This window comes from Sceloporus occidentalis, unplaced genomic scaffold (assembly GCF_023333645.1).
Source record: "Sceloporus occidentalis isolate IW3139 unplaced genomic scaffold, rSceOcc1.0.p SCAF_6, whole genome shotgun sequence".
Taxonomy (NCBI): Eukaryota; Metazoa; Chordata; class Lepidosauria; order Squamata; family Phrynosomatidae; genus Sceloporus; species Sceloporus occidentalis.
In genome coordinates, this window is record NW_028316986.1 from 137,142,767 (window position 1) to 137,154,665 (window position 11,899).

The 11,899-nt window shown below is 40.4% G+C and overlaps 1 long non-coding RNA gene across 1 annotated transcript; it reads right to left on the reverse strand.

Annotated features, from left to right (window-relative positions):
* Nucleotides 1-5,020: 5,020 nt before the first annotated feature.
* LOC149311440 (uncharacterized) lies at nucleotides 5,021-10,131 on the reverse strand. Its single transcript, XR_016281630.1, has 2 exons — nucleotides 9,888-10,131; nucleotides 5,021-6,329 (listed from the first exon to the last, which is right to left on the reverse strand). It is a non-coding gene; the product is annotated as an uncharacterized LOC149311440 (long non-coding RNA).
* Nucleotides 10,132-11,899: the final 1,768 nt, after the last annotated feature.

Consider the following 11,899-nt stretch of genomic DNA (forward strand, 5'->3'; position numbering starts at 1 on the left):
ATATTTAAAGATTTGTGAAGAAGGTTTTGGTTTTCTGTTCTCTAAATCAACAAAGTGTTTCAGTCCTAATTTTAAAACACACCAGCTTGTGTCCACTAGCAGGGTCAAGAAGTGTGAATATTTCTATCACAAGAAGAGAGGTGATTTTACAAGGTGCTGACAAATGCTTTGCACATTGCAATGATTATGAACAGAACTAATCTACATAAGATAATATGAATTTAGGGATGGAGCACAACACATTTGTTCTTCAGATCACATGCATACTGATCCAATAGGCAATTTGTGCAGTGGCTAGTCAATCCATCCAAAACTACAGTTGTGTGTTCATTGTTGCCTGTTATCCATCCTTCTTCTCCATAAGAAAGAGAATGCTTTCTCACATCCATCAACATTTTGTAGATGAAAACCAGGACATGTGTGGCCAAGCAACATCACAGTGTGGTCAAGATGACAAAAGTTATTAATGAAGCAAAGCAGATGAACTAAGTGAAGCTGCACCAGTGTGCTTTTGTATGAGCCTACTAGAAACATTCTCCTTCACTTCTGACCTCGCTGCTGAGTTAACTGAGTGGGAACTACTGTTGCACTTTAAAGTCAATTTGCAGCAACTGAAATAAGATGAGGGCAAAGAAAGAAAGTGGGACTAGGAATGAGAAACTGGGACATTTTAAAAGCAGCTGAACAAGTGGGAAGACAGAGGATTATTCTAGAATTGCACCTGACAAATTGGGACAGTTGGAGAGCATGTCATTTCTAGGAACATGTATTGGTGATGAAGGAAAGCAGAGAAAATCTGCCATCCTCAAGCTACTTATTTCTTTAAGCTGCATCACCATAACCATAGGTAGGTAAGGATGTGGAGGTGGGATCCTCCTATAGTAGAATTCATAATGCTAAAAACTGTGTGCCCAATAAATGCATGCCTGCTAAGTGCCAAAAATATGACATACATTGTTTCATACTTCTGAGTGCTGGCCAGCATCCTCAGCTTGGCTTGAACTTCAGGATAAATTGTTGATGAAAGGCCAAGGATTTTGAAGTGAAAGCAATTTAAACTAAAAAGAATAGAGATAAATAAAAATCTTTGTAACTGTAGTAGAGGTGAAGGATTTAAGAAAACAGTCCCACCCTGCCTTGATTTTGAAAAGCATAGCTCTGCACTTCCAAAAGTCTATTTTGTGAGAGGTTTAGCCTGTGCATGTGTATTTTAACATTAATTTCTTGCTTGTCTGTCAGTGCCATCATTTATTTAAATAAAATGGAACCACACATACAGAAAAGAGGAATCAGCAAGACCAGAGGAACACCAAGGTTTTCAGGAGTGCAGTTTTATTTTGCTTTTAGGGGGGGAAATAATGAGAATTTGAGAGTTGCAGTCCAAAAATGGAATTTTCCCAATCTTTATTCTTACTGACTTGGTATGAGGGAACCCATGGTATACCCTCAACATTTCATGAATGAAAACCAGGACAGATGTGGCCAAGCAACTCCAAAGTGTGATCAAGATGGCAAAAGTAATTCATGAGGAAGAACAAACAGGTTAAGAAATGTTGTAGCAGGCATTTTGCCTGATCCTACTGGAAAGGGCAAGATTATGCCCACACTGCTGAGTTAACTGATTACAAACTACTTTTGCACTTTCAACTCAGTTGGCAGCAGCTGAAGTAAGATGAGGGCAAAGGGGTAAAGAGGAAGGAGGAGAGAGAAACAGGGGCATTTTAAAAACAGTTGAAAAAGTGGGATGGCAGAGGCAAAATCAGGACTGTTCCTGCCAAATTAAGACTGTTGAAAGGTATGCCATGAAAATCTGGCAAGGAGATGGGAGGGAAATGCCTGAACAGTGAGCAGTCCACATGGCTGCCATTTTATTGCAAGCTCCATCAACGTCTATGAAGCATTGTTGTTTTTCTTAGTTAGGGTAGACTGTCTTAGAGTCTACCCTAACTCATGGTGACCCCGTGGATGAGACATCTCCAAAGCATCCTGTCCTCTGCTACTCTGCTTAGGTCCTGCAGGCTCAGGCCCAGGCCTTTCCTGATTGAGTGTAACCATCAGGCATGTGGTCTTCTACCTTCTTGTGATGTACCCAAAATGCCACAGCCTCAGTTTCATCATCTTGGCTTCCAGAGAGATTTTAGGATCCATTTGTTTGTCTTTTTGGCTGTTCATGGTTACCTAAGCACTCTTCTCCAGCACCGCATCTTAGTATGCTTCTATGAGGCATATGTAATTAGAGCCCAGTACATGTGTTCACCATTGCATCACAAATCTGACATTTATACCAAAAGTAAAACTAATTCTGTAGATTTATAGTCATAGGATTCTAGTATCTTTTAAAAATATGTAAAATTACAGAGTTTCTAATATATTGGAAAGTTAAGCACCACCAAAGATTTTTGCCAATTGTATTGCCAAGTAAGACAGCCTTCCTTGATATTCCAGATGTTCTTGATTATAGCTCCCATCACCTCAAGATTATTTAACACACCTGAAAGGGCCTAGGCTGAAAAAAGATGGACTGGGGATTATTTTAGCTCTGTATGCCTATCACTTTAGGCAATGGGATAAGTCTTGTCTCACAGTTGTGAATGCTGTCTGTAGCATTTACTTTGTGTAGACTGTTTCATGTTCATGTCATCACTTCATGCTGCAGTCATTAACTGGAGTCTCTATATCCTGACACTCAGGTGTCAGGGCATGATATGAATTGGTAGCTGAATCGGTCTGCCATGGATGAGACACTCATTGAGAATTTGTATAAGTGGCAAGTAAATAAACCCTTCTTCTCCTTCTCCTCCTTTAATGACCAGAGCTGGCATTATTTAAGATGAATCCCAGTTTTGTAAGTAATCCCAAGAAATATACTTAGCAGTGATGTGGCACCCTTGCCCTAAAGGTGCTCACCACATCTTCATCTTGACAAGGTGGGTTGGAGATTATGAGAGCTGGAGTCCACCAATGTCTGGGAGGCCACGGATTACACAGGTGACCACAGCTCTGGTCTGCAAAAAAGAAAAAGTTACTACCCTGCTAGCTACTAGAGAAATAATGGAGAGAGCTCCTATTTCATGTCTACACTGGCCATGGAAGATAAGACCTCTCTTCTCCAGCAGCTGGCATAGGATTCCTTGTCCATGCAGGCTCTGCTATATACAATTTCTCGTTGCCTGTGGCCACCAGCCCAATGCTCAAGTGCAAAGCTGATCTAACCACAGAGACATATACACACATTTCTGTAGTACAAGGTGTATTGTACAGTGACCTTGAGTCAGAATAATATATGGGCAGCATTGTGGCCCTTTGTGTTCCCAATCAAACCACCTATTAATTGTGGAAGACTAAGAGTGTCTGAGGGCTTGGATTTAGCTACCCATGCTCCTCTCTGTATGAACTGGTGAATGGTAGTATTGCCAAATCTGGTGGTAATGAACTGGTGCTACTGCTGAATTCGGGGGTAATGAATAATGAATAAAGACTGAAATTGGGTCCTAACTGAGTAACATAAAATACACAGCTCTGGGGGAATTGTACTAAGGAAGGAAGGGCAGAAGGACAGCCTATTTTGTGGGCACCCAGTGTGGAAGGAAATAATCTCCTCCTGGATCCATTGATGGAATTTCTTCTTTCCATAATAAGTACCCAATTGTGTCCTAGTTTTTGTACTTCATATGGGGACAGAGGCTCCATTGGTTAGGCAGATACATGACTAGAGCTGGCCCTGTGCTCATGAGATGCAGCCCAGCAAGATGCATATGCAAACTAAGGCTTGCCAGCATGGTATACATCTCTACTACCTAAATATAGGATAATTACAAAACTAATAACTTAAAACTGTTGTAATTTAACCAGTGTCTTTTGTTCATGGAGTTATTAACCTACGGAGCATCAGATAAAATATCAGACCTGTCTTGCCATCAGGAGCCTTTCCTCAGAGGACTAGAACTCGAAAATAGCAACACACAACAAGAACATATTAGCACAAGTCACACTAGGGAATGGGAGAGGATAAGGAGCACTTTTGGAGTTTGGACAAATTACAATTTGGGGCTACAACTCTCATAATCCCCCAGACATTGTGTCTATTAGCTATGTCAGATGGTAACTTGTCAAAGCATTGGGCATGATGTTCCTCAGTTAGAAAATACAATATCTGTTATAAATAAGAAACTGAAATTGATGACTCTCCAACTTTTTAATCTTTACTCTTGCACCATGGTGGTTTCCATTTGCAAAAGAAATCCTTATAAAATGCAACATATTACAACATATGTCATTGATCAAAAACATGAGAAGCATTTGTCTGATAGAACAAGAGACAATAAATCTACTACTGATAAACATTTCCAAATATTTTTCAAAGTCATATAAAGCTCTCTTGCATGAGAGCACAGGTTGAATAAAGAATGTTTTGCTGAACAATGCTATATTATAAGAAAAAGTAAATAAATATAACCATGCTAGGTAATTTTCCAGAACCGCTTCTGAAACTAATTGTCTATTTGTTTGAATACATCACAGTTTTTCTTGGAAATTATAAAATTAACACTACATCATATAATCTTAAATCTGTGATTTATAATACTGCATTAAATAATCCAGAGGGAGGGCTATATTCTATAACAGTTGTGTAGAATGCCTCACAGTGGTTGAACATAAATACTATTTTCAAAGAAAATAATTAATGAAAAGAAGGGGGAAAGTTTTTACAATGAATACAACAACAATAAGTTTATTGAGTAGTCAGCTGACGATATCAATAGAATACTAAACACAGTTACAAAATTACAGCATATAAAATACAAGGTAAAAATATCAGAATGTCCGCATATATACAAAGATAAAACTGAGTCACATTTAAAACTCAAATAAGGGGTTAAAACGGACACAGACTAACTAAAAGCAAACTTTTAAAAGTAGGATACAAAATAAAATTGTCTAAAATAAGACTAGCTAAAACAGAGTGGGAGATAATGATGAAAGTGTTTAATGAATACAGAACAATAATAATGCTGGTTTCTTTTATTTTCTTTTTCTTTTTTTAAAATCTTTAGATGAAAGCAGTCTTTGCACCAGAGAGCAGTTTGCAAAAGAATGGCTGTTGTCACTTTGTACTATGTTGTGTTGAACAGAATGCATAGAAAAGGCAAATTCAGTTCACTGCTGAATCAAGATGTATTCTCGGTTCCTCAGGGAACAGAAGAAAAGTGATCAAACATGTTGGACTCATCCTTCTAATGTAGAAAAAATGAAGCTAAGAGTGCAAATTAAACACAAAGTTCTGTTATTTAAAAAAAACCTCTGTTATTAGCAGTCATGTTTTCAGTGCATCACTCCCACACATCAAAGTCCAAACATCAAAGTTTCTGTAAACATGGAACATGCTGCTGGTGCAGAAGGATGCCACATGGAGGAAGTCATCTCTCTATGTCAAGCATTCAATGATGTATATTTCATGGTCCTGCACTGCAAATATCATGTCAGACAGATGGTCTGACAATCTGTACCACCAAAGCTAGAATCACCATGCATGAATCTCTGGACAGGGATCTATATCTAAAGTAGTCAAAGCCCATTCATTTTCTTCTGATTGCAGGTGCTGCTTTACACAAAGCTCATGCCTGTCACCTGAAGTCTCACCCTATTATTGCATTGACATCACTATATCTATGCCAAATTGCTCTGAATGTACGTAAAAAACAGATCTAAAGCTTTTCTGTCCTGATTCATGGCATGGTCATTTTAAGCTTTCCCACCCGTTGCAGGTAAGTGTCCTTCTGTCAACAATTATTTGCTAAGGCACTAACAAGGTGGCCCTAACTGAACACACCAAGACCCTTGTCAATCTGTCTGCACTAATCAGATATTAATTATCCATTTAGACATGCCACTGCTGTCTTTTTGTATTTGTTGTGCAGAGCAAAAGAAAACCATCACATCTGGATTTTGCAGGCACTCCATCTTGCTGTTAGTGGCCATTTATTTTCTTCTGGGGAAAAATGTGTAGTTCTTTCCCCATCACTTAAACTTTGTGGCTTCCCCCAAAAAATGAACATAAGAAATGTGCATCTCATGATGATTGCAGAGCCTCAGGCCATCGTATAGGTAGAAGATTGGCCTCCTTGTGCATTCATGAGGAAATAAATGTGGGCTTTGGAGCATATCTGAGATCCCAGCTGAGGCTAAAAAGTCAAAGGGAACCTTTTCTTCTGAGTGAGCTGGAGGGTGCTGTAGGTGGACATACCGATTCCAAACATGCCCAGGACCACAGCTGCCCGTTGCATCAGGTTGTCTGTTGTGTTGATGACTATTTTCCCAGCAGCTTGGGTCTGTAAGAAAGAAGAGCATAGGATATATTAAATTTTCAAAACAGAGAAAAATTTGGGATTTTTTTTAAAAAAAGAACATGGAATAAATGAATGGGGCCTGCAACAAAACATTGCAATGTATCTATTCTCCTAATTTGCTCAGAGATCCATCAGTCTATGCTCTCCGTTCAAGGCATTTCAGTCCCCCCAGGCTCTGAGGAATCCATTTAGCTTTTCAAACAGTCATTCCACACTTCATGCCTAGTAAGTGTGCTCAGTCTCCACTGGGCTGAGTTTGTGTGTATGTGAGAGCGGGATATTGACCACACAGGGGAAGGCCTCCTTCACGTTTCTGAGTGGTCCCATTTTGGATCCAGTCTTGTTAGCACTCACCACTTGAATGCTCTACTACCAAGAGAGTGATGATTTCCAAATGATTCCCCATCCCTTTTCACGGCCTCTTTTTAACTGTATATCCAAACAATGAAAAATCATATGTCCAGCCTGTGATAAATTATAGGTTTTTAAAAACCTTTTCCCCCAACATTTCATGCTTCTTTCTAGGGTAACCAGATGTCCTTTTCTTCCGCAACATGCCCTACATTCCAACCTTCTCTCCAGGAGGAATTCCAAAATGTCCTCCTTTTGGAGCAGGCCTAAGAAGCTCACTACTGCCATGTTTGCTGTTCCCCTTTAAGAAGTTTGTCTACTAGGCAACCAGTCTTTACTGCAAAAAGGAGAATAGGATGCATCTACAGGTTTTTCCCCCCTAGGAGCAGCAGCAAACAGGATTCCCACCCAGAGCTCAAGGTGTGTGTTTCTCAGAGGGGAAAAGGACAACAAACATGTTAGGCAATGGGCTGCTTGAGGACAAAATGCAAAGGTCCCCCCCCACTTAATTTCAGCACGATGAAAGGAATAGTTTAAATGTAGATTCAGTCAAGGGTTTGTTGCTAGTAAAGTACAGTTTTAAGCATTTGTCTTGCTCTGAATTCTGTAAGTATATTGCAAGCCACCAAGGGATTTTAATTGCCTAAGAAACCTCTACAAAATGTATGGTCACTATAAGTCAATAGACGACTTGAAGGCACACAAACACGCATGGCTGCAAATGGGAGAAGTTATGGAATGTCAGTTTTGTCCAGATTTTCCAGACAGAAACCTTGCGTGATACGCCATCTTTCTGCAAACATTATCCTGGTGTAGCTATGCCTACAAGCCTTGACTTGAAAGACACCTTTGTCACATTTTAACATTTGGAAGAGCTTTTTAAACACCCCTCTCATAGCCCTCATAGGCTGGGTTCATCATTATTCTGCATAAGTGTGAAGTAGGAGAGTTTATGGCTTCAGCCTTGATGAATGCCACTGGTGCCTCAGTGCATTCTAAACAAAGATTCATAAGGACATGCAGAAGAGAAACTACAGTATAAGCATTGCAGTTAATAAAAGACAGAGGGGTACAAGGTGACGGGAAAGTCATTCTATATTGCGTTGCCATAGAGATCGTCACTCTGCCATTTTGCTTGTATGATAAACTATTCTGCCAACACCTGTGGGACTTCCTGCGAAAGGAACAGTGGGGTGTTGTAAATGCCATGGAGCTGTGCTCAAGGCCTTTGTCTTTTATGTTACTATTGTGAGCTCTTATATCATGTGGCTGCTGTATTTCTGGGTGTAGGACAAAAATAAATTAGTTCCCCTGAAGCTGTGATTCTTCTGTATGGGTTAAAAATTGAGGACATTGTCACCAAAGACTGTAATATTTCACCCCTCGCAAAAGTTAATGGATTTCTAACTTTGCCATATGGATGTTATTAACATTTACATCACATACCAACTGCACAATGTTATGTAAGTCTGCTGAGAAGAAAGTCTGAATTCTTTATATGATGCTGTTCCTTCCATTGAGTTCAATAAGGGGTGTGGTACAGTTGGCCCTCCATATCCACTGGTTCTTTATCTATGGACTCAAGAATCCATGGCTTGAAAATATTTTATACACACACACACACACCAAAAAGCAAACCTTGATTCTGCCCTTTTATATAAGGGACACCGTTTTGCTATCTTTATGTGTTGGGACTTGGATTTCCATTGATTTTAGCATCCATGAGGGGTCTTGGAACCAAACCCCAATGGATACTAAGGGCCAGCTGTATGTGATTATATCTAGTTCAATGGGGGTGTACAGCTTGCATAGCCTTTTTTTTTTTGCAGTTTAAAACAATATGAAGCTATGTTGCATTGATAGATCTCATCACACAATGGGACCCCCTTTTCCACTTGTTTCTGTTTCAGACCCCTAGCTTCCCTCCAGAGGGTCCTCTGTTCTTCCAGAGTAGTCCTTCAGTTCTCCACTCAAGGAGCACTTTGAGAGGCAAATTTGTTCTGCTAGTGGTGCCAATACCATGGACAGACACAACTGTACACATTGTTTAACCTTCATCCAGGTAGGGTTCAAAAACAAACGTATGCACTGAGTTCTCAGGTAGTTTCTCACTTAATGGAATGCTAAGGTGTTTAGGGTTAGGTTTAAGGGAAGTTACGGTTGAGTTTAAGTGGGAGAGTTAGGATTAGGGTTAGTGGCAAGGTTAACTTTATACCTCTTATATTTCCTGAATTCACTGAGCATTCCAATATATCTCCCCTCGACTTGCGCACTAGGGCAAGACTCCTGGTAACCAGATGGTGCTACATTACATCTGTTGTTGGGTGCCTTTCAAGTAATTTCCAACTTATTGCAGGGTTTTTCTTGGCAAGGTTCTTCAGAGGGGGGTTGCCACTGTCACCTTCTGAGGCTGAGCGAATATGACTTGCCCAAGATTAACCAGTGGGTTTACATGGCCAATCTGGATTTGAACCCTAGTCTCCAGAGTCATAGTCCAACACTCAAACCACAAATGTACCTGAGTGACAAGAAGCATTTGATTCATAAGGAAACCATTGGATGACATTGGGCAAGTCATACTCTTTCAAACCTCCAATGAGGGCGGGGTAAATACCATAAATAAATAAATAAATAATAAATAAAACTCACCCAGAAAAATTCTATGAGAGCATCATAGCAATAGCAATATCAAGTACATTTCTATACCAATTATCAGTGCACTTAAGCACTCCTTAAGCAGTTTACAAAGTCATCATAGGTTGGAGTCAACCTGAAGGTGCAGACACACATGCGCGCACATATATGGACAGAAAAAGTGTGTGTAAATGAGAAAAATTTGGAGAACACCATTTTCAACTTTTCATGTCATACTTTGTAGGTGTAGGTCTGTTTAGATTCTGCAAGAAAATGTGATTCTGGGAGACCAAAATGTCCTAATTAGATTAGAGTCAATAAGTTGTAACATACAGATACAGCACACATGTTCTTGCCTTGTTTAGTCTACCATGACACCAATGGTCAAAAGCTTTAAGCAAATGCACTCCCCAGCAAAGCCTTGATCAGGTGAATTTAGAACCACCAAATCCATTATTTTTCTAAGTCACTAGACATACCACAAGCTCTCTGAGCAAAACAGAAAAAAATTCAAAAGCATAAATGGGGTGGGGACAAGAGGAATGAATATCTTACCTGCAGTAATCGTATATATCCTGGTGTGATTCTCCGCAGAAGGATAACCATTTTATCCAACTTTTTTTTTTTGTGATGTTCAACTTCTAAAAGTTCCACCTTTTTATAGACTTAGTGAGTAGATGATATCTTAATGCGATCAAACAGTTCTAGAACAAGTATGTATTATAACCAATACAATCTGAATGGAGATCTACAGAACAGTCAGGCAAACATGCATATTTTTTCCCCAGACCTGGTACAGTTCTTCTCATTAAGCTTTTTTCTATGCCAGTGTTCTACTGGTATATAAAGCCCTGGCCAATTATATAAGCTGTCACATGTGATCCATCTGCAAAGCTTAAGTATTGGCAGAAGGTCTTAAGTCTCTTGCCTGGAGCAAGGTATGTCTCCAATATTGGAAAACTCTCTTGGTATGTCCCAAGCTCATTAGGAAAGCAAATCAAGAGCTAGAGCCAGCTTCAGAACGAAGAGATCTAAGCCTTTGCCTTCACTATAGATAGAAAGGTTAATGGTTATAAACTGTACTGAAAATAAAGCAGAGAGGGAAAGGAGGTCATTGGAGAGCTGTGACAATGCAAATTGGATTCTACTGATTTAATATAGCATAAGGTCAAGGGCACCACAGTGGTTTGTCTAAGCATGGAGGTTTTAAGAGGATGAACTAAGATTACTGCCTGACAAACAACCTGTGTAGGTGTGGAAAGGTGAAGAGTTTCCATTTTTCCTCCTGCTACACATATAGACAGTGCCCATTCTTATTTCCTACTGCTGAAGTATTAATCTGCTTCTTTTGAGGCTGGAGACTCCCCTGCTGTGCCATTTAAATAGTTCATCTTTTAAAAAAGAAACATCCACCAAGTCACCCTCACCCCCTGCAGTCCTGCTCTGCCATTTTGGCATCCCAACTGAGAAACCAGGAACATTGTCCAAGGGCAAAGTAGGACTGATTTCTTAACAACAAGTTGTACAGCCCAGTGGCTCAGATTGTCTGGTCTCCTGCGTCGGCCCACCTACTGCAAGGACTGATATGGCACATTAGCTTCAATCCATGACCCTACCCTTGAATCTAATTCTGGTCTTTCTCAAAAGAGAAAGTCATGTTTTAATATTGGGACAAAAAGCCATGATTGGCATAGGTTGCAACACAGCTTATAGGATTAACTGTGGCCTCAAATAGACAGACCAAAAGAAGCGCTTTCAGGCTGCTTTGGGGGCATGGCATTTAGATGACACATGCTCCCAAAGTGGCCAGAAACCATTACGTAGCCTCTCTAAGGGAGGAAAAGTCAGTCTAAAAAGAAATGGAAAGAAAAGTGCATACCTTCAACCCTGCACATAAATGCCCCGATGCGGGACTGGTCCCAAAAGAGGGCTTCATCCAACCCCTAATGCTAAAGTGGCATATAAATGCACAGTGCAGGTCCACATTTAAAAAAGACAGAGCTGGTGGTCAGGGGAACCTCCACGATTGTGCATTGCCAGTGTTTTACTGGGCACAGCTTTGCTCCCATGCCTTGTCCTGGTGGAGGGCCACAGGTGAAACTATGTATGGTCAAAGGGGGTAGGCATCCAATGGGATGGCATCTAGGCAGCAGGCAGTCATCAGAGTTGTATTTGTGTGACGGTGACCACATGGATGGGGGGGGGGGGGGGGCAAAAGTAAAAAAAAATCCAAAACCCAGCAGCACAGCTTGATGCCATGCCATGTGGTCATGGCATGCATATGCGGGCTGCCTTGGGAGCAGGTTGTACAGTTAGCAGGGTCTTGGCCCACTCTTGGAACAAGCAGCTTTGGGTCACTCTTTCCTACCTATCTGCTGTGCCCCTGTGTTATTTTATTTCTGTTTGCTGGTTCAGAGCCTGCTCTTGGGTAGTATTACCAGCTCCCACAGCTCACCCCTATTCCATAATTCTGATACCTAAGTGGAGCCTAGGGTAGATTAGGTCCAGATAAATAAAACAGTTAATATAGCAAGAGTAAAAGAACTTTACAGGAATATAATATCCTT